This window comes from Henckelia pumila, chromosome 4 (assembly GCF_033568475.1).
Source record: "Henckelia pumila isolate YLH828 chromosome 4, ASM3356847v2, whole genome shotgun sequence".
NCBI classification, from domain to species: domain Eukaryota; kingdom Viridiplantae; phylum Streptophyta; class Magnoliopsida; order Lamiales; family Gesneriaceae; genus Henckelia; species Henckelia pumila.
In genome coordinates, this window is record NC_133123.1 from 232541918 (window position 1) to 232546721 (window position 4804).

A 4804-nucleotide genomic window follows, 5' to 3' on the forward strand; every position below is an offset into this window, starting at 1 on the left:
TGAATAACAACACTTTCACCATATACATCGCAAGTTTATGTTATGAAATTATAATACATTGTAATCTGGCACTAGGACAAGTGCAAAGAAACCAGTTATTAAACAATAAATTTAGTCGAAGTCATATATAATTTATAACGTTAAGTTAGATCCTTTAGACTTGGTTAGTTCATGTATCTAGAGTGTTCCATCGTGAAGCCCTCGTAGTAGCACTGCATTGACATATATCCAACGGTTGACATTTATCAATAAATCTGGGATCCATTATTTTCTTGTGACCCCGCATAAATTGATAAATGATGACCTTTAGATCTATATAGAAGTAGTACCTGTAAAGATATATTGAAATAATCCATTTATGACTATGTTAATGGCATACATTGTTCGTACGTGTTTATAAGAACATGTGTGTCCAAGATTTGAAAACACGAGAAGTTAATAATCACGAGATGTTTTGAGCAATCTCAGAAGGTGGGAATTTATGTAATTAACCTTTTATATTATATATGCACATAAGTTATATATGTTAAATGTCAACTTGGAAATCCCTATCGATACACTATAGCATACCATTAAAATTAGAGTTATAGACTTGGAAATGTAATTTGTTTAAGTTATAGACTTGGTATTTAATTTGTCTTAATTCACGGTTCAAACAATTGAAAGATTTGCCAAATAAAAATATAGGTTCTGTATATTGAAAGTTGTTTAATTAAAACGAAAATGTTTTTGAATTTTTCTAAGTATAATTACATTTAAGTTTTATGAAAGAAATGACTTGTTTTTTTAAAAAAAAAAAAAATACTGCCATATATAATTGATTAATTTCCAATATATTCGTAGTTAAGAAAATATTTTTTGTAACCTTAAAAAAAGGAAAATAGTTTTTGTATGAAATGCGGAATCCTGTATTCAGGCTTAATAACTATAGTATTCTTTCTAAAAAATATTTGTTTTTAAATAATTTTTTAAGAATTCGAGAAATTATATATTTGAAATTTTAAAAATGTTTATTATAATATGAATGATATTATTATTTAATTTAAAAGTTAAAAAATATAGATAAAAAATAATATTTTTATTAAGATATGGTAGAGATAGAAAAGATGCAAATATTATTCTAAAATAAGTTTAATAAATGTTTTTATTAATAAATATTTTTTAATTTGAGAAAAAAGGTATTTGTGGTTTGTACACATTGAGTTACACCAACTTACAATTTCCTTACAATTCTCCTCATTAAATACCACTCATTATATTTAAAATTAACCATGATAAGAAATAAATATCTGTTGATTAAGAAAAGTTTTGTAATTAATAAGAAAAGAGGTAAACCAAGGTATACATTTAACATTAATTTTAAAACAAATTAACCAAGATACCAAAGTTAGTTATTGTCTTAAATTTGAGATATTATCTAGAAATATAGATATACTGATTCTTTAATTTCGGTATTTTCTTAAAAATATATTTTGCAGATTTGTAATCGCCACCTTTCCTTACACATTGAAAGCACCTTTGTCCAAGCCATTCAAACCTTGAAATTTCGAGATATATACAGGCCATGTAACCATATAAATTAATGAGTGAAAGTGGTCAAGAATTTCAAATTTTGGTAAGGATGAATTGTGAACAATCAAAGGCTGAATTTTAAAGGATTTGTAACCTCCGTTGTTATTGTCAATAATAAGCAATTAATTATGAGGTGGAGAAGATGTGATGTCCCGTATTTTAAATATTTAATAAAAAAGTTGTGAAAAAAAGGTGGGAAATTTTTTCAAAACTTTAAACAATGCAGGAATGCACCGCGCTAGTTCGATCAACAACTCATTATTTGAAACATGGATGCAACCCTACATTCAAGGCATCTAAAATACGGCACGTCAAAACCTACTAGTAACATCTAAAGAGAGGTAGATTTCAACCTAGCATATGAGTAATACCCCAATGATAGATCTAATGTCCAATAATTTGTCACGTCAACAATATATAATTAATTACGCCTATGTGTAAAAATACAAATCGTTGGATACATGGTTTGGGTATTACTCATATGCTAGGATCTCATCTACCCTAAAGAGGATAGGGGAATGTGATTTCCAATAAATAACTAAATACATAAAATATATTTGAAAATAATCGTGGAACCCACACAATGATATCAAATTGAAATAAACATTAAAAAGAGTAAAAACTTGAAATACTTAAAATTCATCTTAAAAGACCGACAATCAAAATAATAAAATCTTTGTTATAAATTTAGTGAAGAAAAGGGAGAAAGAGAATCAAAGACTAGAGAAATGCAATAGAGAAAAGATGAGTGAAATCAATTAGTTCTCATTTCAACTATACATCTCTATTTATAGAGTAGAGAAAATATATAGTACACAAAAAGAATATTACAATTAAATCAATAACTTAAATATCATCTATATATAACACTCCCCCTTAGATGATTATTTCTATCTGTCAAGATGGTTGCTTGAGAACTTCATGGAAACTCAAGTGTTGCCTCGTTAAAACTTTACTAGAGAAAACCCAATAGGTTAAAAATCCAGTGAAGGAAAAATAGTACGAAATCTTTTGCTTCTTGCTAATCAAAAACCTTGTTATGAAAAAATCATTTGGAAAAATCATAAACAAGTCATAATCCCCCTGTTGCAAGCATCAGTTGAAATCTTTAAGTCGTTGCCCGATATTACATTTTTTTTTTCAAAGTTTTATATCGGCAATGTTCATATGAAAAGATTGGTCACATTATCTTCGATTGATGCTTATATAAAGTACTTCAGGACTAAAGATCTTTTTATCATTTAAATGACCAAACATTCATTAATGGATATAATATATACATATAAATATATTTTAGTACTTTGTTGTGTATTATGTCTAATTAACAAATATTCCTTCTGGAAAATATCTAATCTATGGCTAAAAAAAAAAACTTCATATATTGAAAGTTTTCATCTAATTTTTATATTTCAAATACTTGATAGCTTTAGTAAACTCTTCTGAAATACTAAGCCGATTGTATCACATGTATCTGGATTATTATTATTTTTAATCCATTTATTGACTTATGTAGCTTTATCGAATATATAGTCATGGATGTTGAATCTAATTTGATTTTACACCTAAAATCTTTCAGAGATTTTCTGAATCATATAAATACGTAGTCAACACACCCATGACAATATAACTGTCTTCTCATAGTCAACTTCAAGTCTTTATGAAAAACTTTATGCTACAAGAGGAACTTACATTTTATGATATTAACATCCCTTTGTTGTACGAAAACCCATTGTTATCATACTGAGATTTCATAAGTATTCTTCAAGAATAACGTTATCTTTATTTTATTTGATCGATTCTTTTTCAAATAACTTTTTCTTGAGTTGTTTGATCCTTTTGTTTCATATATCTTTTTCTCTCAAGATACAATATCTTTGAACTAATTGGTCGACCATGCTTCTGACGTATTTCAGAGTTACTTGCAAGTGAGATGGTCCTACAAGGACATTCATATAATAATTTTCAAATACCTAAACCTCTTCTAGGGTTTTACTATTATTCATGTCATGATCTCTTCAAGACAATCAACCTCCTTAATTTTGACATTTTAGTTATTTTTTTCATTCTTTTGAGTAGGGATTATTGGTTTATATTTAAAACCAATTAGAAAACGAGAAAACAAAAATTGTTCAACTAGAACAATTACAATAGCTAGTATATCTCATCTATAAACACATTACATCAAACAATATATTTAAAAATTAACTTTGAACAGTAGGTTCATTTTATAGTTTAAAGACAATACATTCTCATTGATATAAATTTAACTTATACGTTTCCCCCTCAATGTTTAAAAACATTGTTTAACTTAAATAACAATTGAAAAACCGCGTCATAAAAATCTCATTGTTAATTGATTCGAAATACTAAATCATAAGAATCAAAGTATTTCCAACATGTCTTTAGTTTCTTCGAGAGATTTCTTGTATGCATTTAACGCACAATCAATAACTTTTAACCCATAAAACTTGGCTCAAAGACAAAAGTTAATAATAATTAGTTGGCATATTTACAATAATTGTTGCAGGCAACATATCACATCCCAAAATATGACGCATTATTTTCAAAATCTATGGTCTATTAATTGATTGGAGGCTTTTGATAATTAATCAACTAAATCATTTTTACTGATTGTATATTCTGGAAATTATTCTCAGTAAATATCTTCGCAAACATAGGGTAGCGAGTCGTGGATACACATTTATAATTATTTTTCATTCCAAAAAATATAGGGATTCAACCCAATTGAACTATTGATAGCTATACTAATAACACATAAGAATTCTTGAATTAATCTTAGAATCCTCTGGTTCTTTGGTTCAAGAATAATCTTATTTATCAATTCAAGAACGTCTGGTTAATGGATGATAATACCATTGTATATTATCAATAATTTATTATATGGGATGTCAAAACCAATCAAATATGCTAAACTATGAAGCATTTGTATCAATAAGTTTTACAGGTATCTAAACTTCTAGTTTGCGATACCAAATTTAAGTTTATGACATCAACAAATTTTTATTTACAATATTAATAAACTTCAGGTTTAAAATATCAGTAAATTACAATGCCAATAAACTCTTGGTTTATTGTGATATCTATTTTATCATATTGAAATTGATACAATACTATATTTTTGCGAAATTGAGTTTGTGTACGGGTCAATTTTATTTTTATATCTGCTGGATCAATTGTCTCGATATTATACTTATCTATGAGACACAAAAAT